Source organism: Trachypithecus francoisi, unplaced genomic scaffold (genome assembly GCF_009764315.1).
Source record: "Trachypithecus francoisi isolate TF-2019V2 unplaced genomic scaffold, Tfra_2.0 Contig00590, whole genome shotgun sequence".
Taxonomy (NCBI): domain Eukaryota; kingdom Metazoa; phylum Chordata; class Mammalia; order Primates; family Cercopithecidae; genus Trachypithecus; species Trachypithecus francoisi.
The window spans coordinates 1-22,406 of NW_022680751.1; the positions used below are offsets into that span (position 1 = coordinate 1).

A 22,406-nucleotide genomic window follows, 5' to 3' on the forward strand; every position below is an offset into this window, starting at 1 on the left:
TGGTAAGCTTTTCCTTACTGACCCACCACAAGATTAGCTAGTGTTTCCTATTTTGTGCTCCCAAAGCTCCCTTTAGAGCACTTATCACAATTATGTCTAATTATAATAATTGTCCATGTGAGCATGTCCTTAGTGCCAGGCAGTTCTAAGCATGTTGCAGGCATTCATTCATTTCATGAGATGATAATTTTACTGTTATTTGATGAATGTCCATCTTCCCTGTTGGACTTTACATTTCCTGGGGCAGGAACCCTGTCTCTGTGTGACTTGTTTGATGCATTATCTTCAGCCCCCAACACAGCACTGCCCTTAGGGTAGAGCTCAACACATTTTTTTCTTTTTAAGAAAATGAATTCACTGAGGTCTAGAGATGTTAAAATACTTGCCCTGCTTGCCAAGATGTACCTTTGGGAATGTGATCTTCCTTTTCAAGCCTCCTTACAGGGTTGTAGTGAAGATGGAATGGGATAAGGCAGGTGAAGCAATTGGAATATATTAAGTGCTCAATTAATAAGGACCTGTCATTGTTTTTCTCAAATTGAGGGTAGGATCTGCCCTCTGGTGTCTGGGAAAGAAATTGTGGGTCTGGCTTACCTAAGGAGAAGGGGATAAAAGCTTCATTCTTCTTCAATGCCCCATTGGCATCCAGAAAGTGGTCAGGATTGAAGGTGTCTGGTTTTTCAAAGTAGTGTGGGTCATGGAGAGCAGTGCTCAGGATGGGCTATACCTCCGTGTCCTGAGGGAGAATCAAAAGATCAAAAGATATTGCCATGCCCACCCTCCACACACACACCACAAAAAAAACAAAAAGAAAAAACAAAAACAAGGGGACTCAATTGAGAGATATAAAAATGTTGCGTTAGGGGATTAAGAGAATCCATGATGCCCACAGAGGAAGGATGTGGGGTTCCAGCCGGTCTTACCTTGGGGATGATGTACCCTCGGAAGCTGGTCTGTTGTGTGACAATGTGAGGCACACCCACGGGGAGAAGGTCAGCAAATCTCTGAATCTCATGGATGACTGCCTCTGTGTATGGCATTTTGGCTCGGTCATCAAGCGCTGGAAGGCGATGTGGGCCAATCACCTGTTCAATCTCCTTGTAGACTCTCTCTGCAGAGAAGAGAAGACAAATGAATCTCATTTTAAAGAGGCATTTCAGGCCGGGCATGGTGGCTCATGCCTGTAATCCCAGCATTTTGGGAGACCAAGGCGGGTGGATTGCTTGAAGTCAGGAGTTCAAGATGACCCTGGCCAACATGGCAAAACCCCATCTCTACTAAAAATACAAAAAATTAACCGGGTGTTGTGGCGCACGCCTGTAGTCCTAGCTACTGAGGAGGCTGAGGCAGCAGATTCTCTTGAACCCAGGAGGTGGAGGCTGCAGTGAGCTGAGATTGTGCCATTGCACTCCAGCCTGGGTGACAGAGCAAGACACCTTCTCAAAAGAAAAAAAAAGAAAAAAAAATTTTAAAAAGAGACCTTTCAGCAGGGACATTACTTTCTCTTCAGCAATGAAAAACCTATAGTAAAGGGTTAGATCCTTGATACCCCTCAAAGCAATCGGCATGGGGTGAGGGGAGGAGGGAGGAAGCAACAAGAAGTCTCACTGCTTGAAACCTAATGAATATTAGGGATCCTCTACCCACATGCAAAGGTACACACGCACACATACACACACACACCACAATTTTGTATAGAACTTCAGATTAAGAACTCCAGGCTACAAACCTCTCAAAACACCCTCTCTAAGATGAGTAGAAAATAAACTAATATTTGTTGTGTGTATATTACAGGTGAGACACTATTCTTGGTTCTCAGAAACATAGCAGTGTAATAGAACAATAGATGAATCCATGAACAACTGGATAGATAAATACATCAATCAATCAATCAATCAACAGATCAATTCATGGATGGGGAGATTGATGAATAAATGAACAAACCAATAAATGGATGTAAATATTTACTTATCAATTAATAGAAGAATTGATTACTTAATCACTAATGAATGGTCCATAGACAAATCAGTGAACTCAATTAATGAATAATCACATGAATGGCTAGATTTATGGAAGAACAAGTGAATACGTAAATTAGTGAAGTATGAGTAAATAAAGGAATAAAGGAATGGCTGAATTGAGTGATAAATAGATCAGAGGTGAATAAATGAGTGAATTATTGTGATAAATGAAGGAACGCATGGATGGATTAAGGGTGAATTGAAAGATAGACTGATGCAAGGATAAGGGTGAAACCTAGTTCATAGAAGGATGGATGAATGCATGAATGAATGAATGAAGGAGCCAATGAATCAATGACAAATAGTGCATCGACATATCACTATTTCAGAGGATCAACTTGTGGATCAAGTAATCCAAATAATGAATGACAGTATATGTCTTTGGATGAATCATAGATGAAAGAATCAGTGAGTATATATTCTTTAATTCATGATTTAAAGAATGAATTGATGAAAAGATAAGTGGATGAATGGGTCCATTTTTAAGTGATGGCACAGAAAGTCAAATATCGCATGTTCTCGCTCATAAGTGAGTGCTACAAAATGTGTACACATGGACATAGAGAGAGGAATGATAGACAGTGAAGACTCAGAAGAGTGAGGGAGCAGAAGGGGGTGAATGATGAGAAATTACTTAATGGGTACAATGTACATTGTTCGGGTGATAAATCCCCTAACAGCCATAACTTGACCACTACAAAACTTGGGCATGTAACAGAACTGCATATGTACCCCTTAAATTTGTACATCATGAGGTCAGGAGATCGAGACCATCTGGGCGAACACAGTGAAACCCCGTCTCTACTACAAATACGAAAGATTAGCTGAGTGTGATGGTGGGCATCTGTAGTCCTGGCTACTTGGAAAGCTGAGAAGGGGAGAATGGTGTGAATCCTGGAAGTGGAGCTTGCAGTGAGCCAAGATCATGCCACTGCACTCCAGCCTGGGCAACACAGTGAGACTCTGTCTCAAAAAAAAACCAAAAAAAAAAAAAACAAAAAACAAAAAACAAAGAAAAAAACAACTTAGAACAAAAAATCCTTAAGTGATGGAAGAAACCAGCGGGAGAACGTATGGACAGGTTCTTCATGCGTCCATGCATCCACAAACAGAATTGGCTTGGTTGGAAGCTAGTCCAGAGCCTACAGAATAGGAAGCCAGCATCCTCTCTCTCATCCAGGTGGTGCCCATATCGCCATTTCTGCAGCTCAGAAGGAGGTCAGAAGACCCCCTTGACCGGCTGTTCCTGGCCCACCTGCGACATGAGGGTATGTGAGCATGAGCAGGAAGCCGTAGCGGAGAGTGGTGCTGGTGGTCTCAGTGCCAGCAAAGAAGAGCGAGAACGTATTGATGATGAGGTTCTGGTGGCTGAATTCGCTGTGTGGGTTGGATTTCTCCTGCGTCCACAGTGGGGAGGGGAGAGGAGGGTCAGGGGAGGCTGTAGCCTTGCTGGGTACACGCCCATCTCCCTGGCTGCCCTCCGTTTGCCTAAAGGTCTTTGACACTATCTGGCTCAGTGTGCTTTTCTCTGTCCTCTGCATGTCCAGATGCATATCTCTAACTCTCCCTCAGCCTTTCTTTACTCTGCCTGGCTCTGTTTCTATCTCTCTCCACATCTCCCTGATATGTGTCTCTCTTTTTGTCTCCCAGTCTCTTTCTGCATCTATGAGTCTTTTCTCCTGTTGCTGTATTTTTGTCCCTTGCCCCGAATTTCTTCCTCAGTCTTTCTCTCTCTCTGTCCCTCTCTCTCTCTCCCCACCTCCCCTCTCTCTCTATCTCAGTTCCTCCTCCCTATTTTCTCCTTCCTTTCACCTCATCTTTCTTTCCTTCCTCATCTCCTCTCCTCCCTTTCACTATTCTCCCCTCCCTAGTCTTTGTTCTTCCCTCCCCCTCTTCCCCTTCCCTACCACTTTTCTCTCCCTCTTCTCACCTCTCCGCTTTGCCCTCCCCCTCCTCCCCTCCCTTTTCCCTCTCCCAGACCACACTTTTTCCATTTGGAGCAGGAAGCTGTCGATGAGGTCCTGGGGGGCGCTGGGGTCCAGGGTTTCACGGTGCTTCTCCACACTGTGGCCAATAAAAGCATTGATTTCCTGCAGGTTTTTGTAGATTTGCCTGTGTACCCCAGGAAAGTATTTCAAGAAGCCAGACAAGAGCTCAAACAGCTACAAGAAAGAAGGGGTGGTGAGGTTTGCCTAGGGCTGAGTGAGCAGGTCACAGGGAGAGGGCCCTTCCTGGGCCCCAATATCTCCGTGGGAACCCCCCTTCCCCACTCTCCTCTGCCTCTGAACCCCTCACTCACTGACTCTATGTCTCATTTGATCTGTTATTCTCACATTTACCTCTTTCTGCATCTTCCTCCCTCATCCTTCTGTCTTTTTCTTGGCCTCTGCCCCATCTCCCTGCCTCTCTCCTTTCTATCTCTTTGTCTCTGTCTCGCTTCCTTTCTGTGCCACTCATTGTCTACCTCAGCGTGTTTATTTGTCTTTCTCATACTTCTCTCTCCCTCTTCCCACCTCTCCTCATCTCCCTTGCTGTGTCGGACATTGATAAAATGATTCTTACACAAGATAAGCCTGTTGACACTTTAGGACTATGTATTTTGGAGCATATCTCTATTACTTTGATGAAGAATGGAATGCCTAATTTATTGCAAATAATTGCAAAAATGCAAACGTATATACTGAGATGTAAAATTCCTTCTTAATCTCTCCTTCTAGAGATGACCATTGTTAACTGTCTGGTGGGTCTCCTTCCAGACTTTTCTCTGTGGTTCTCAATGGGAGGAGAACATTAGAATTATTGGTCGGGCTTGTTACAAATAATCACTTTGGGCCCCATCCCAGACTTTCCAGATCAGACCGTCTGGAAAGTAGGGTCCTGAAAATCCATAACTGTGACAATCCCACATGTGAATCCAACATACACCCTTAGTTAATAGATGTAGCTATGTTGACCAGCCTGGCCAACATGGTGAAACCCCATCTCTATTAAAAATACAAGAAAATAGCCAGGTGTGGTGGAGCTCGCCTGCAGTCCCAGCTACTTGTGAGGTTGAGGCACGAGAATTGCTTGAACGAGGGAGGTGGAGGTGGCAGTGAGCCGAGATCACAGTACTGTACTCCAGCCTGGGCAACAGAGCAAGATACTGTCTCAAAACAACAAACCAACAAACTACTGCTATGCATACTGTTCTGCAGCTTGATATTCTTAAATTTAATATGTAATAGGCACATTTCCATGTTAATAAGGAGACTTTTTAGTATTTTAAAATAACAGAAGGTTACCTTTATAATCTGGGTAATGTTTTTTTTTAAAAAAAAACAAAAACAAAACAACAACAACAACAAAAAAAAAACAGGTAGAAGGAGAAATGGGAGAAAATGAAGAAATCCTTACTGTCATGCATCCTTGATTTTCTTCAGGTGAGGAGCTTTACCAAAGACAGAGAAGCAAGGATACAGAAGAACGAGGAGCAGGCTGGGCACGGTGGCTCACGCCTGTAATTCCAGCACTTTGGGAGGCCAAGACGGGCAGATCACTTGAGGTCAGTAATTCGAGATGAGCCTGGCCAACACGGTGAAATCCCGTCTCTACTAAAAACACAAAACAATTAGCTGGGCGTGGTGACAGGCCTGTAATCCCAGCTACTCAGGAGGCTGAGGCAGGGGAATTGCTTCAACCAGGGAGGTGGAGGTTACAGTGAGCTGAGATTGCACCACTGCACTCCAGCCTGGACCACAGAGTGAGACTCCATTTCAAAAAAAAAAAAAAAATTAGCCAGATGTGGTGGCACATGCCTGCAGTCCCAGCTACTTGGGAGGCTGAGGCAGGAGAATCACTTGAACCTGGGAGGTGGAGGTTGTAGTAAGCAAGATGGCACCACTGCACCCCAGCCTGGATGAGAGAGTGAGACTCTGTCTAAAAAAGTAATAATAATAACAAAAATGACATCCAGGAGCAGAAGAGTAGAGATGAAGCCCAAAGCCTGATTCGTTCTCTCTCTCCCTCTCTTTCACACTCATTCTCATCAACTCTCTCTCTCAGGATCTCTTGATCTCTGTCCTTCTTTGTCTTGTTTTTGCTCATCTTCCTTCTCTCAGTCTCTCTCTGACTCTATTTCTGCCTCCACATCATGCCCCATTCTCTCTCTCACTGTCTCTATCCCTGCCTCACCATCTCCCCTCCCTCCAGGTCTCCATGTCCCTGACTCTCCACGTGGTCTCTGCCTTTCTTCCAGCGATAAGCTGCATTTCTGGGCCCCCAAGACAGGTCATCCTTTTCTTGTGTGTCCTGGATGTTCACCTCGCCCCTACCCTCCCTCTCCTTCTCCCTCTCTCTGACCTGGCCGAATATAGAACTGGTGAGTGAGAAAGTATCGTAGAACAAGTTCAGCATCTTCAGGAACTCTTGATCTTGGTAGTGGAAGCGTTTTCCAAAGACGATGGAGCAGATGATGTTGGCGGTAATGGAATGGAAGAAAAAGATGGGGTCCACGAGGGCTCCTAGGAAGAAGCAGCAGATCTAGGACACAGACTGAAGGACCTGGGGAACATCAGGTTGTCACCCATCTCTGTGTGATTGTCTGCCATCACTCAGTAATGATAACCATAAGAATAACCATAACAGCTAATTCTGTACCAGCACTTCACACATAATTCCATTGAATTCTCTCTACAACAATGTGAGGCAGATGCAATTTGATTATTAGCTCCAATTTTTAGATGGGCAGACAGAGAGGTTGAGTAATTTGACTAAAGTTACACAGTCACTCATTACTGAGGCCAGGATTTAGACCCAGGCAATGCAGCTATAGAGTCCATGCAGCCGGTTCTCACTCTACACCTCCTCTCAGGCCCCACCTCTGACTCTGGGAGCGAATACAGTTAAATCCCACGGATAGGAGCTGGGCAGAGTAGGTGTTCAATCAATTGCTTGTATAAATGAAAAAGCCCTGGGTGGGCACAGGGGCTTATACCTCTAATCCCAGCACTTTGGGAGCCTGAGGCAAAAGGATCAGGAATTCAAGACCAGCCTGGGCAACATACGGAGACCATGTCTCTATAAAAAATAAATAAAAAAATGTAGCCAGACATGGTGGCACATGCCTGTCATCCCAATTGAAGGAGTCCAAGGGGCTGAAGTGGGAGGATCACTTGGGCCCAGGAGTTTGAGGCTGCAGTGAGCTGTGATGGTGCCACTGCACTCCAACCTGGGTAACAGAGTGAGACCCCGTCTCTAATTTAAAAAAAATAAAAAACCATCTTTCTACCCCTACCTATTTACTCCCCATTCATCTCTTCTTTTCACATATAGGGCTCTCAAGTCTTCTGGGAATTGTTCTGCACTTGTTAATTGATACCTGTATACACCAGGCTCAGCCCTGGCTCCAGCTGGAGGGTGATCTGTGAACGTCCAAGAACATCAGGTTGGCGCAGCCTCTCTCTGAGTTTCACTTGCCTGTCTTCTCTCATTCCTCTGCAGACCTTTTCCTGAGCCTTGTCTGTCTGTCTAATTTTCTCTGCCTCAGTTTCTCTTTGCCTTTGTTTCTTTCTGTCTCTCTGTGTGTATATTTGTCTCCCTCCTACTTTTTTTTTTTTGGAGACAGAGTCTCACTCTGTCATGTAGGCTGGAGTGCAGTAGTGGGATCTCAGCTCACTGCAACTTCTATTTCCCGGGCTCAAGCAATTCTTCTGTCTCAGCCTCCTGAGTAGCTGGGATTACAGGCACATGCTACCAAGCCTGACTAATTTTTGGATTTTTAGTAGAGACGGGGTTTCACCATGTTGGACAGGCTGGTCTTGAACTCCTGACCTCAAGTGATCCACCCACCTCAGACTCCCAAAGTGCTGGGATTATAGGCATGAGCAGCCACCATGCCCAACCTATATTTCTTTGTTTTGGTCCCTCCATCTGTCTCTTTCCTCCTGCCTGTGTCACTGTTTCTTCCTGTCCTTCTCTTCAGTCTTCTTGTCCCTGTTTTCCTATAGCTCCTTTGTCTCTACCTCCCCACACAGCCTCTGCATTTATGTCCCAGAGTCTCCGAAGACATTTTGATAAGAGAGATGGGAAACACCTGGCATGAATGAGATGGAGGTGCTAGCCAGAGACCCGTCACCTGTATTTCCCACAGACACCAAGTTATGGAGAACTCAGAAACAACCTATTGCTACTTTCATGACCCCTCCAGCTGCACCAGGGCGGAACAGCCCACCCGGCCTGTTTGCTCACTGCCAGCTCATCAGCACTGCACCCAGCGCAAGGAAAACACAGTTCATTATTTGTTAAATGTCTGTAGTTTTTTCTTTTCTCTCTTTGCTTTCTTTTATATAATTTCTGTCTTTGTCTTCGATAGACACAATTGATCCATGAAAATATATGTCTCTGAGGATTTGTTTGTTTGTTTGTTTGTTTGAGACAGGGTCTTGCTCTGTTGTCCAGGCTGGAATGTAGTGGCACAATCACAGCTCACTGCAGCCTCAACCTCCTGGGCTCAAGGGATAGCACAGTCCCACCATAGCCTCCTAAATAGCTGGGACTATAGGCACACACCACCATGCCTGGCTCATTTCTTTTCTATATTGTGTACAGACAGGATCTCATCATGTTGCCCAGGCTGTTCTCTAACTCTTGGCCTCAAGCAATCTTCCCGCCTGAGCTTCCCAAAGTACTGGGATTACAGGTGAGAGTCATCGCATCCAGCCTCTTTGAGCAATTCTTGGACATTATACACCTGGCATCTCTTTCTTTCCCTGGCTCTCTGTGTTTCTCTCCTGCCCATCCCCAACCCTCTCTATTCCCCTGTCTCTCTCCCTCTCTGTCCGTATCCCTCTGTCTGATGGTGTCTCCGGTTTCATCTGTCTCTGTCTCTGCCCACATATACCTCTCTTTCTACTCCCGTGCACCTGCATTTCTCAGTGTTTCGTTGTCTTTCTTTCTTATTCACCTCCCAGGACTCACCCTTGGATTTCCGAAGCTCCTCTATCAGACACCGAGCCTCCTCCTGAATCCGCTCCTCCACACTCCGCTTTCCCATCCCGAAGTCCCTCATGGTGGTCAGAGAGAATCGCCGAAGCACCTTCCAGCGGTTTCCATTGGCAAAGACAACGCCTGGGTTGTAGGGAAGGTGTGGGTGGGTTGCACAGGAAGTTGGAAGAAGGCTCTGAGTCCTTCTTCCCCCCATGTCCTCCCTTCCCTGATGCATCCCCCACCCGCCCCCTCCCAGTGCCTCTGAGGCCCTCACCATGTCCCTGGAATACTGGGTCGACGGTGGCGATTTTTCCCCGGCCAGAGAAGGCCTCAGCGTTGTCCACCAGGGCCTCCCGTATGGCCTCTACTCCACACAGCATGACCACGGGCCTCGGTCCCAGGTGTACTGTGAAGACGTCCCCATATTTCTCTCGGAACTGCCAATCACATCCACACCCGGGGTGGCTGTTAGTCAGCATACACCTCAGTTGTAAAACCATCAAAATACTTACATAAGAGATTGGTAATTAGCCCCTCCCCAACATCCACCTTCCCAGGCTGCCCTTTCCCCTGCCGGGACCCAGCGACTAAGCGTTAACGGTTAATGGTATCCAAGGGAGAGAATATAGTCATGGGTTCTTAGTTTCTGTTTCCTGTTGGGCCAGTAAAGCCCCTTCCTCATCCTTCTTTTCTGTGTATCAGTAGAGACAGAAACTGAAAACCATGGCCTCTGGCTGCTAAAAGACAAACAAAACAAAACAAAACAACAACAACAAAATAAGGCAGGTTGGACAAGCTTAGGTTAATGGGTGGCCCAGCCAGGGTCTGCTCTGATTGGCTGATGCCCTAAACAGTAGAGATGGTTGGTAAAATACGATGAATATCACTCCCATCCCATACTTCTTACGATCCGTGGTTTTGCTTTTTGCGGTTTCGGTTACCTGCATCTAACCGCAGTCTGAAAATATTAAATGGAAAATTCCAGAAATAAACAATTTGTAAGTTTTAAGTTGTGCATCATTCTGAGTAGGAGGATGATTGTCTCTCACCATCCACTCTGTCCCACCCAGGACATGAATCATCCTTTGTCCACCACGTCTGCACTGTGTATACCACCCTCCCTATATAATGTGATTCTATAGGGAAAAAAGAGTAAACATAGGGATCAGTATTATGTGGGGTTTCAGGCATCCACTGGGGGTCTCAGAACATAGCCCCAGTGGATAAGGTGGGATTAGTGTGCAGCCACTGGGGGAACTGCTGGGCAGTATTTCCTGAAGCTGAACAAATGGATACCCAGGAACCCAGCCACTTCACTCCCAGGTACATGCTCAGCAAAAATGTGTACGTGTATTCACCAAAAAATGAACAAAGTAGTCACAGAAGTTTTCTTAATAAAATACTCATCAACATAGATATAGAGAAACAGTGAGGGTTTCACACAATAGAATACTATACAACAATGAAAAAGAACAGACTACAGCTACACTCGATAAGGTGGCTGAAACTCACAGGCATAATGTTGAGTGAAAGCAACTAGACACAAAAGAGTCCATGCATCATAATTTTATGTGTATGAAGTTCAAACACAGGGTCGGGTGCGGTGACTCACATCTGTAATCCCAGCACTTTGAGAGGCCAAGGCAGGCTGATCACGAGGTCAGGAGTTCAAGTCCAACCTGACCAACATGGTGAAACCCTGTCTCTACTAAAAATACAAAAATTAGCCAGGCGTGGTGGCCCTTGCCTGTAGTCCCAGCTACTGAAACAAGAGAACTGTTTGAGCCCAGGGAGGTGGAGGTTGCAGTGAGCCGAGATTGTGCCACTACATTCCAACCTGGGTGACAGCACAAGACTCCATCTCATAAACAAACAAACAAACAAACAAAGAAAAAGAAGTTCAAACACAGATAAAATCAATCCATGATCAAGGTGGTAGGTGGATAGTGACTACAAAAGAATAGGGTGAGGGGTTTTGAGGAACTCTTGCTACTTGGCCTGCATGTCAGTTACATGAGTGTGTTCTGTGTGTGAAAATTCGTTGAGCTGTGCACTTTTTACGGTGATGTTCAACTTCAATAAAAACTTGACAAAAAATCATAAAAATGGTTAACTTTACTTAAAAATGCCCTGCAATGATCTCTGCAAAGCCCCTTCACTGCTCTCTAGGCTTACATGCTTACACCCCTTAACAATTGTTTCAGTGCCCCACAAGCCAGGGTAACCCCACTAAAACGTAAAATAATTAATATCCCTGTGCTCACCAAGGCCTCCAGTACTCCCACTTTGCTGAGAATAAGATCTGAAGTCTCCACAGATGGTTCACATGGTCCTACATGATGTGGCCCCATTACCTCTCTGACTTCTCCTCCCACTCATTCCTCCATGTTGTTCCCTGAGATTTTTCCTGCTTCAGGATTCTTGCAACCACCACTGCCTCCTTCTGGTGCCTTCCACCTGAATCTTTCCTGCTCAGAAACAAAGCAGGAGTCTTTCTTTAACCACTCAACCTAACGTAGTTCTCATCACCTTCTGAAATAACCCCCTGCTTAATCATAGCTCTTGTCCAACTAACATTTCCTTATGTTTATTTTTTGCTTATCTGTGTCCGCCAATGGAATGTCCATGAGCACAGTGACCTTGTATATCTTGTCCAAGATGCCACATCATCAATTCCTAGAATATTTCCTGGTACATAGAAAGTGCCAGAATTGTTACTGGATTTGTGAATAAATGAATGAGTGGATCAAGGTAGTTGCCATTTAATGAGCACTTATTATATACTAGCTGTATGCAATATCCCATTTAATCCTCACAACCACCTTAGGGGCACACCTTCTTATTGTCATGATCTCAACTGAGAGAAGAGAAAACTGTGACTCAATGCATAAGAGCTGAATCTGAGACATGAGCCTGCATCCCTCTGACTCCAGAAGGAATCTGGAAGCTTATTGGGAAATGGAAAAGCAACAGCACCACCTTCCTCAGCCTTGACACACACTTGCTCATGCCCTCCCTCTTTACCGCACCCCCAAAGAGATGCAATCGTAATAGACGGTCGTGAATACCTAGAAGATCCTTGGAAGGTTTATGAAAGAGTTTTAGGGAGTCTGCGAAGCCTCACAACTTTATGCAAACATGTATGTGCCTATTTGGAAATGGGGGCCACAGCTTTAATCAAACTCTCAGAGGATTTCATCATCCACACATTGTTAAGCAGCTTTAATCTAGGAGGGCTTTGGAGACAGACCTCCTGCTGGATCTCAGCTTCCCCTTTTCCCATCTGTGTGACACTGGACAAGGGCTTTCCCCAGGCTGAGCATCACCATCCCTACTTTTTTTTTTTTGAGACAGAGTTTCACTCTTGTTGCCCAGGATGGAGTGCAATGGTGCAACCTCGGCTCAGGGCAACCTCCGCCTCCTGGATCAAGCAATTCTCCTGCCTCAGCCTCCCAAGTAGCTGGGATTACAGACATGTGCCACAACGCCCAGCTAGTTTTCTGTTTTTTTTAGTACAGATGGGATTTCTCCATGTTGATCAGGCTGGTCTCGAACTCCTGACCTCAGGTGATCCCCCCGCCTTGGCCTCCCAAAGTGCTGAGACTACAGGCATGAGCTGCTGTGTCTGGCCACCATCCCTACTTCTAAGATGAGGGCAGCACCTCACCTTGTCCACAGGTAGTTGTAAATGACACCTGGACCATGACAACACAGATAATTCCCAGCCACATTACTCTAGTGAGAAAATTAAGTCCATTGATTCACATGATAGCGTGATAGTCTTGTGACATGTGGAAAATGATGAAAAGAAAACAATAGGCACTTGGGACCTTCACCTATGTGATGCAGCTCTATTTGGTGGGGAGGGATCCCCAGATCTGCGACCCCCTACCGGGGGCCAGGCAGCACTTTACAGGCCCTTGCCGACTGCTAGTGAGCTTTCACTCACTAACTCCTTCGTTTTGTTCCCGGACATATATTTACTAAACGCCTACTGTGTACCAGGCACTATGTTCAGCACTGTGCTGAGACCTCACAGGCCTTCCTTGTCTGGAAGTGTGAGGGAGAGCTCAGCCACAGGTTCACAGGTAAATGCAGCACTGTGGAGGACATAGGCTCAGTAAGGAGGGGCAGCTGGTGTATGAGAGCATGTGGTGGGGACCTGGGGTTCAGGAAGTCTTCTCAAGGGAGCTGCTGCCTGCCTGGATAGCTAAGGAACCCCAATAATGAAGAATGGACACTGTTCTTGAACTGACATAAACCAAGATGACCCACCCACATCCTCAAGAAACAACAACAACAACAAAACAAACTATTTGCCCCAAGTCCTCCCTGTGAGATCATGGAAATCTCTGCTGCAATAAAGAAGGGGAGAGGGTCAAACATGTCTATTCAAAACTTATCCCAACACTTTGGGAGGTTGAGGCAGGAGGATTGCTTGAGGCCAGGAGTTCGAGACCAGCCTAGGCATTGCAGTGAGATCCTCTCTCGAACCCATCTCTACAAAAATAAAAATAAATAGTGGAGCATGGTGGCTCATACCTGTAGTCCCAGCTACTCTGGAGGTTAAGGCGGGAGAATCTCCCGACCCCAGAAGTTCAACGCTGCAGTGAGCTATGACTGTGCCATTGCACTCCAGCCTGGGTAACAGACTGAGACCCTGTCTTTAAAACAGTTAAAATGAAAAAATTCTTCAATATCATTCCTGACAAGCCTCCACGTTCTATGAACTAACAAGTTAGCCACAAAGATCCTTTTGAAAACTCAGTTTAGGCAAATACGAATTTCATTGACAGTTTTGCTTGTTTCAGAATTTGTAAAGGATTGGGATATTCAATGACCATACCAGCTCTCATAAAGAAAGGGGGCCGTGAGATACCAAGAGCTAGAAGGATCAGCAAATTCTGTTAATAGAGGCATGATTGGTGCCCAGGTAGCCTCTGCAGAGCTTGGAAAAAACCCTTAAAGAGAGGGTTCAGTGAATTGTGTAGGGTGTCTTTGGCCAGAATTGAAACCTATACACACTTTCCTAAATGTTATCGCTCCTCACACTGCAGATGATATATTTTTTAAGAGACAGGGTCTTTCTCTGTCGCCCAGGCTGGAGTGCAGTGACGTGATCATAGCTCACTGCAGCCTCAAACTGCAGGGCTCAAGTGATCCTCCTGCCTCAGTCTCCCAAGTAGCTGAGACTACAGGCACATGCAACCATGCCTGGCTAAATTTTTAAAACTTTTTGGTAGAGACAGGGTCTTGTTTGGTTGCCCAGGCTCATTTCTCACTCCTGGGTTCAAGCAATCCTTCCACCTCAGCCTCCCAAAGTGTTGGGAATACAGGTATAAGCCACCACGTCTTTGAGTGTTGACCAGTTGGGTGGTGAGTCACCCAAGCAACATCTTACCTAATTATAAGCCTCCTTGCCTCCCTCCATGGCATTGCCCTGAAAAATCTAAAGGTTCCATCATTTGAGAGTCTATGACCCAATTACCTTGTATCTTCCAGGTAAAGTGCCAGTGTCTAACAATAACCAAAGACCACATGTTTCGACCTAATGTCTAAGATAAACATATATGTATGACAATTATCACATTCATCATGTGTATGTCCATGTATTCTGTCTAAGCAAATACTTTTAAAATTCATAATAGTATTGGCTTATATACTCTGTACTTGGTATCAGTAAAAGACCATTGATCAGAAAAAAAAAAAAAAGCTTTATTAATAGCAAAGGGATAATAAGTCTAAGATTCAGGAGTATGGTCAACATGGGAGGGAGGAGGGGAAGAGGAGGTGGAAGGTATTGTCAGTGTTCTAATTCTCCCATTGGAAAATGGGTTGATTGATTACTAATAATAAGTATATATTTAAACATGAAATCATGCATGGCAAGCAGTGATAAGCCAAGTAAACACTGAGCAAGTGGCAGTTACCGTTATAAGGCATTATGTATATTGTTGATAAGCACTCCCTGCCCAGACTCCTTTCCTGCTCTCCCTCTCTCCTCCACTGTCCTGGCACTGAGATTTGCTAGTCTGCTCTCTCTCAATGGCACAGCAAAATCTATTTGATTCATGCCACCACTTCTTTTACTTCGTTCTTTCAGTGGCAGGCAGGTACCCAAAGATGTAACAGAGGATGGCAGAGAAGAGTGAAATTCCACATCTGTGGCTCTTACCCAGACACCTCTTCATGCCCACCCACCCCTCCAAGGACAGTGCCCCCATGTTCCAATTCAGAGACAGGGTCTCAATCTGTTACCCAGGCTGGAGTGCAATGGCACCATCAAATTACCTGTGTTAACCTATTTAATAAACCAGTGTTATGTACCTGAAATAGAGAAGCATAAATTGCTACTTATGGTACTAAAATTTGTACTTAAGAGGCTGTAATTCCAATGTGATGCTTGTACTCATGGAGATCCTGGATGGCCACCTGGTCCTTCCTGAGTTCTTAAAATTTCCATCACTAAAAGCTCTGCATTCCATGACTCACCATAGAAGAGATAAAATGATCCAAATTATGAGAAAATATTGATGAGGTGACTCTTGTAAGTTTGCTAAATGGTTTTTAACTAATATTTGGTTTATCAAATCCATAACTCTAGTAAGACAACCAAAACCTCAGGCGATATATTTCTGGCACTTGGTAGACCACTTGAACACTTGAAGATGGAGTTAATTCAACTGCACGTTCATTGCATGTTTTCTGGTTGTATTAAAGGCTTCCTGTGCACAAAGATCAATGCCATAACAGGAGCTAAAAGGTAATTCGAAAGTGTATTTCCTTACTGGGCATTCCTGGGGAACTCTCCAGTGATAGAGGTACTTGCTTCACTAGACAAGTGGTGAAATAGTTAAATAAGGTATGGAAGAAGGATTTAATGAAATCAACTATAACCTAATAGTAATAGCAATAAAAAATTTAAAATCCGCTTAAAATTGCTGCAAAGTGTGACTGCACCTGACACTCAAGTTAAGAGACTATTAACAGCCTATCTTCTCTCTATGGACAGTGGACCTTATCTCTACTCCCCAACTCCACATTTCTCAAAGGTTATTATAGGCCCAGTGAGTTCCTGCATGGCTGCAGGGTCACAAGATCGATAAGTTTAGGTTGCAAGACATGTCTTTCTCAAGATGTAAGAAATGTTAATTAACTGCTTTGTTTCTCACTTCTGTAACTTGCTTCCCGCCTCCCATAGTTCCCGCCTTAAGATGTTTAAAAGGAGGAAAAGCCCTTTGTTTGGGGCTCAGACTTCCTGGATGTGTGTCCGGCTGAACCAGTAATCACCTTAATTTAATAAACTCTGCCGAACTTTTTTCAGGTTCTCCAGTCTTTGATTGTTCTGCAACAGTATTACAAACAAAAGGCATTAGGCAAAGCATGCTGAATTGATTGGAGTCCCTTGGTCAAAGGCATTATTGATTGCTGACAATCAGATCCACTCCTACTGGAAAGACATAGATTGATCTCTTGTAAAATAGTAATAGGAAGGCCTATGCCCCTAATAATAGAATCTCATGCATCTCCCACTCATAAACTCTGATGTGACTCAATAATGCAAGGCTTTAATGCATTATGCCAAAGCACGTTTTGTGCCAGGTAAAAGGAGTCGTTGATGACCCATCAGTCAATGACAGTCAGACCTTTCACGATCTAGAATTTAGTGGTTGGGCCCTTTGGAAATGTCACCAGGGAAACTGTCCTTGAACTCCATTGGAAGGGACCATACCAAGTTCTTCTAAGACTGTCGTTGTACTCCATTGCAAAGGACAGTGCCAAGTTCTTCTCTGTAGCAAAACTTCAGGGTCTAGGATCTTGGATCCACATCTCTCCATTGAAAAGGACCCTTCTAAATTCCTAGAACTGTGTGTCTGTTGGAGACCTTAAGGTAAAGCTGTCCGGGGAAGTTTCTCCCCAGATGCAGTTGGCAATCCTATATGTGGACAGTTTTTCCGAGATTGTGGATTAAGATTTCTCTTCTATCATGAAAGCATTACCTTTTATCTTTTCTTCCCTGTTTTCTTGCTGTCCTGACCCTTTTCCTTTCCTTACAAGAAAATACACAGGACTATAATCTGCGAATGGCTTTAGCAAAGGCTTATACTCTAGCAACAAACAAACAAACAAAAAAACAAGCAATTGTTGAGTTTGTGAGTCAATGTCCCAAAATCAGGAAATAATTTCACTGCTGCCAATGCCTCTTCGTGTTCCCAATGGGAATCACCCTCAAACCCCAACGGAGGAGTGGAAAGCTATATCTTGATATTCCAGACATCATTGCCACTTGCTTTTTTGTACTCACTGGAAATATTTGGTAGTGATTATGTTATTAGTTAGTTAATATAATAACAGTTTGTAATAACATATTATTAACTAAGAACATAATCACTGCCAAATATAGAAAATGTATCTGAATGATGGCTGCAAAAAGGCATATCGTGCTTCCAGGCATCCCGTATGCAGGACCTGGGGACAACCTATATGGGTATGGGTAATTGCGTGTGTAATGTTACTGGATTAAATATAATAAAGTGGCCAGGCGTGGTGGCTCATGCTTGTAATCCCAGCACTTTGGGAGATTGAGATGGGAGGATCACTTGAGGCTAAGAGTTCAAGACCAGCCTGGTCAACATAGCAAGACCCCAACTTTATAATAAATAAATCAATAGGTAAATATAGTAAAGTCTCTTTCCAACTAAATGCGACTATGCACCCTTGCAGCATGCTAGAAAAAGACCACAAAAAAAGTAAGTTTCCCACCTTGTTCAGGAGCTCTACAGACTTATGGGTAAACAAATTTAATTGACCTCTGCTCTGATGCTAGTAGGTGACCCTCTTTTCAAACCCCACAAGGGCCTTCCTTGGTTCTGCTGAGGTTTGTTTACTGTTCTTTCTCCTCACTGGTCCAGAACTTGCTATTTGTCCTAGCTCACTGCTGCTTTCCAAACTGTTTCCCTGAGAGTTCCCTGATACTGCCCATAGTTAAAAGCCAAAACAGTCAATAACTGAAATTACTGCTGAGAAAAGGTTCCAATGGGGTTCCTGGGTGCTCACTCTTGGTAGTATTGGGGGTGACAGTTCTATGGAATCTGAGGCTAATCTATACATTAAAGGACATCTTGAATTTTGTAGCCAGCTGAACCTTCAGGGAGTTCAGATAGGTAGAAGCCACTCTCCAAAAAGGGGATGAGAACATTTGTGTTCAACAATGCAATTTTAGATCTCCTCCTTGCTCATCTTGGAGGCTTGTGTATGGTGTTGAACAAAGCCGAATATTGCTCTTACCTTTCCTGTGAATTCACTAGTACATATAACTTAATTTAAAATGTGGATGACACTGCTGTTTCTCTAGACACTGTCACCAAATACACTAAGGACATTTCTCAGGGGAAAGAGAAGATACGTGTTTACAGGTGCAGCTAACAGTTGGTTTGCAAGCATCCTGAATGGTGATAGCAAATGATATGGTTTAGCTCTATGTCCTAACCCAAATCTCATCTTGAACTGTAATCCCCAGGTGTGGAGGGAAGGACCTGGTAGGAGGTAATTGGATCTTGGGGGTGGTTTCCCCTATGCTGTTCTTGTGATAGTGAGTGAGTTCTCACAAGATCTGATGGTTTTATAAGAGGCTCTTCCCCCTTTGCTCTCTCTCTCTCTCCTGCCACCTTGTGAAGAAGGTACTTGTGAGTCAGTTACATCCCTTTTCTTTATAAATTACCCAGTCTCAGGTAACTCTTTATAACAGTGTGAGAACGGACTAACACAGCAAGCCTGACTATCCCAAGGTTTTCTACTCTTCATGTTTCTTCTGGTGGATCTCTAGGATACTATGATATGTGTTACCAGGCCAACTACAAATGAATACCTCTTTAAATCAAGTTATTTTATAACAAGCTCTGATCCTTAATCACCGTCATGCCCTGAACAAAGTCTATGACCAATCGGACTCTAATACTATTGAACTATGTTTATTCATAGCTTTGAATCATTCGATTTTGATCAGTTTGGTTCATGGAGACTCCTGGTGTGGTACAGAATTCATTTTCTTTGTATTACCCTCCTGAGAGCCATCATAACAGTCTCCCTGATGTGTTGTATTTTCTCAAGAGTCTTGACCAGGTGCGGTGGCTCCTACCTGTAATCCTAGCACTTTGGGAGGCCAAGGCAGGTGGATTGCTTGTGCCCAGGAGTTTGAGAGCAGTCTGGACAACATGGCAAAACCCTGTCTTTACAAAAAATACAAAAAGTAGCTGGGCGTGATGGCATGCACCTGTAGTTTCAGCTACTTGGGAGGCTGAGGCAGGAGGATCGCCTGAGCCTTGGGAGTTCAAGGCTACAGTGAGCCGTGATCATGACACAGCACTCCAGCCTGGGTGACAGAGTGAGACCCTGTCTCAAAAAAAAGAGTCTTTTTTTTTTTTTTTGAGACGGAGTCTCGCTCTGTTGCCCGGGCTGGAGTGCAGTGGCCGGATCTCAGCTCACTGCAAGCTCCGCTTCCCGGGTTTATGCCATTCTCCTGCCTCAGCCTCCTGAGTAGCTGGGACTACAGGCACCCGCCACCTCGCCCGGCTAGTTTTTTGTATTTTTTTTTTAGTAGAGACGGGGTTTCACCGTGTTAGCCAGGATGGTCTCGATCTCCTGACCTCATGATCCGCCCGTCTCGGCCTCCCAAAGTGCTGGGATTACAGGCTTGAGCCACTGCGCCCGGCCAAAAAAGAGTCTTAAATGCTCATATACTGCCATTCTTTGTACATCCAATGGTCTCATTACAGTATGAATAACAAAAACATGAAGAAAACATAAAGAATCACTCAACTACTTTGATATTGTCCATTGTGAATTCCATACTGAGAGTCCATTATGATGGTGAGAGAAGTAATGTTAATGCCCAAGGTTTTGGTCAATCTCAAAATTTTGAGGCTGATCAAAAGGGGAGAATTGTTTAATTAAATTAAATTTGACCTAAGCTCTCTGTATAGAGTGAACTGTAATCTAACTCAGAAGTGTATTCTTTTTCTTTTCTTTTCTTTTTTTCTTTTTTTGAGATGGCATCTCCCTCTGTCACCCAGGCTGGAATGCAGTGGAAACATCTCGGCTCACTGCAACCTCAGCTTGCTGGATTCAAGTGATTCTCCTGCCTCAGCCTCCTGGGTAGTTGGAATTACAGGCACACACCACCACGCCCAGCTAATTTTTGTATTTTTAGGGAAGACAGAGTTCTCCATGTTGGCCAGGCTGGTCTCGAACTCCTGACCTCAGGTGATCCACCGCCTCGGCCTCCCAAAGTGCTGGGATTAAAGGCATGAGCCACTGTGCCCAGCCCAAATAAATATATTCTTGTGACAAGTAGCCAAGTGTTGGCTAATCAGAGCAGCTGGGCTTTCAGTCCACCACAGGCTGCTAACTGCTCGGATTGTGTCCAAGTAAGGCAAGCTGTGATCTGTGGCCAATCAGGCTGTTTCTGTATGTCACCTCCTTTTTCTGCCTGTAAATACCGCTTGCCCACACTGCCGTGTGGTGTCTCTCCTGGTTTAGGGAGTTGTCCGATTCATGAGTCACTTCTTTGTTCAAATAAACTCTGCTACATTTGACTAATGCTTTTCTCCTAATAATAGCACCCATCATGCTTCACTATGCTCCGTACTCACCAACCATCCCCGTGCCATCCCTGACTCAGGAAGTCTGCCTCAGTCTGTTTGGTGAAGGATCCCCGAGTACAGAAGCAAGAAGCAGCCCACCCTCAGACCCCATTCATCTGTGCCTTACCCTCTGAAAGGATTTGAGTAGGCCTCTTCTGTCCATCTGCAGAAGGTTCCCCAAAAGGGGCAGAGGGCGGGGACCTGGTGGGAGGCGGCCATGGGCTTTAGGGTGGCGCTGAACCAGGAGTAGCAAGAGGCCTGTAAGGAGTGCAAAGAAGAGGAGGACGCTGAGCTCCATGGTTCCGGTGTGACTGCCCTGCACCCCACTGTAGCCTCCAACTGGGCCTTTTATCCTGAACCTGCCTCTCCACCCAGTTACGAAATTTCATCCATTCCCCGCCTCCTTTATCATCATTGTCCAGGAGCATTAGCTTAGAAAAAGGTGTTAGGGAACCCAGACTTCCTGCTTGGGCAACCCAGAGACCTGATGCCTACCCCTTACCCACTCTCTAGATGTTGGCAGGGATACAGTGGTAGAGATATCAAAGTCCACCTGAGCATGTGAATGTGTGGTGTGTGGGTATGTGTATGTGTGTTTTTGTAAGCATGGGTGAGCATGCACTTTTTTACTTAGCTTTGTCTGTTTGTTTATGCTTGTGTACATTCGTCCATGCCTGCTTGCATCCCTGTATGTGCTTACATGGTTTTTGTATGTAAAGGGGTGTTTGAATTTATGCAAATGTGCTGGTGTGTGTTTCTGTGGTTGAATCTGGGGGTGTTTATATGTATATCCTTGCATGTATGGAGCTTCCTTGTATTTATACAGTTTTCATATGTGAAAGTGCATTTACATTTGTGTGTTATGGAGGTGGTGGTAGTGTATGTTCAAAACTGAGAGGCTGACTGGGTGCAGTGGCTCATCACTGTAACCCCAGTACTTTGGGAAGCTGAGGTGGGTAGATCACTTGAGGTCAGGAGTTCGAGACCAGCCTGGCCAACATGGCAAAATCCTGTCTCTACTAAAAATACAAAAATTAGCCGGGCGTGGTGGTTGGCACCTTTAATCCTAGCTACTTGGGAGGCTGAGGCAAGAGAATCACTTGAACCTGGGAGGTGGAGGCTACAGTGAGCGGAGATTATGCCACTGCACTCCAGCCTGGGTGATAGAGCAATATTCCATCTGAAAGAAAGAAAGAGAGACAGAGAGAGAGAGAAAGAAAAGAAAGAAAGAGAGAGAAAAGAAAGAAAGAAAGAAAGAAAAAAAGAAAGAAAGAAAGAAAGAAAAAAAGAAAGAAAGAGCGCCGGGCGCGGTGGCTCAAGCCTGTAATCCCAGCACTTTGGGAGGCCGAGACGGGCGGATCACGAGGTCAGGAGATCGAGACCATCCTGGCTAATACGGTGAAACCCCGTTTCTACTAAAAAATACAAAAAACTAGCCGGCGACGAGGCGGGCGCCTGTAGTCCCAGCTACTCGGGAGGCTGAGACAGGAGAATGGCGTGAACCCGGGAGGCGGAGCTTGCAGTGAGCTGAGAGCCGGCCACTGCACTCCAGCCTGGGCGGCAGAGCAAGACTCCGTCTCAAAAAAAAAAAAAAAAAAAGAAAGAAGAAAGAAGAAAGAAAGAAGAAAGAAAGAAAGAGAGAAAGAAAGAAGAGAAGCTGACGAGAAGAAGGAATTATTCAATTCGATCAAATTTGGCCCACTGCCTTTGTAGCATAGCAAACTATAACCTAGCAATATGCAAACCAATTGTGTGTATCTGTGTGTGCTGGCGTATT

At 44.9% G+C, this 22,406-nt stretch overlaps 1 pseudogene across 1 annotated transcript; it reads right to left on the bottom strand.

Moving 5' to 3' along the window:
• Nucleotides 1-268: 268 nt before the first annotated feature.
• LOC117086666 lies at nucleotides 269-21,196 on the bottom strand (annotated as a pseudogene). The gene is made up of 8 exons (XR_004438522.1): nucleotides 20,757-21,196; nucleotides 9,262-9,424; nucleotides 8,979-9,128; nucleotides 6,363-6,523; nucleotides 4,007-4,183; nucleotides 3,277-3,418; nucleotides 924-1,111; nucleotides 269-736 (listed from the first exon to the last, which is right to left on the bottom strand). The product of XR_004438522.1 is annotated as a cytochrome P450 2B6-like (transcript).
• Between the last annotated feature and the right edge of the window lie 1,210 nt (nucleotides 21,197-22,406).